Source organism: Etheostoma spectabile, chromosome 2 (genome assembly GCF_008692095.1).
Source record: "Etheostoma spectabile isolate EspeVRDwgs_2016 chromosome 2, UIUC_Espe_1.0, whole genome shotgun sequence".
Classification (NCBI taxonomy): domain Eukaryota; kingdom Metazoa; phylum Chordata; class Actinopteri; order Perciformes; family Percidae; genus Etheostoma; species Etheostoma spectabile.
This window is the reverse complement of record NC_045734.1, coordinates 2,827,783-2,828,476: the sequence shown is the minus strand read 5'-3', so window position 1 is coordinate 2,828,476 and position 694 is coordinate 2,827,783.

Genomic DNA, 694 nt, shown 5'->3' with positions numbered 1-694 from the left:
TTTTTTTTTTTTTGCACACCCCTACTAAAGATATAATCGTATCTGAGCATGTGGTGTAGACTACTGTATTGTCAAAAATATCTAAAAGAGCGGGAACCCTGCTGGTATGTTCTTAGCTGGCAGGTCAGACTCGGCTTTGTGGCATCATCACACTCTTGGTCCTCACATTAAGTGCATTAAACATGTTAAAATTAGCATTATCTCGCACTATTTCCAATATATGAAAACATATACAGCAGGTGACTGATTCTTTAGTTACCCAAAGTGTAAATGATTTAGATTTGCCTTGGTGGGACCGCAGGACCCAGGTACTGGAGCCTAGACAGAAACAGAACTGGAGTATTTCCACCAGTAGGGGGCAGCAGCTGTTCCTCCCAGGACAGGTGAGTGGCCCAGGTGGCTGCTGTAGCTAGGCATGTGGTTGGTTGGTTAAGGTGAGGATTTGATATAAAGCAAAAATCATATTACAAGTTTAATTCAGCATGTAGGTGGGAAATGTTTCTGTCTAGAACTTCCTTCCTGTGGTCCTGCTGCCTTTCTTCTCAGGCAGGTTGCACATCAAATGAAGATTTTATTTAGACAAATTCAAAGGTTTGGGCAACTTGTAACAAAAACACAAGGTATCTGAAAGGTTTTCAGAGAAATCCATCGTATTAATCAGCATGTCATCTACATATGGTGTTCCCCCCCCCCC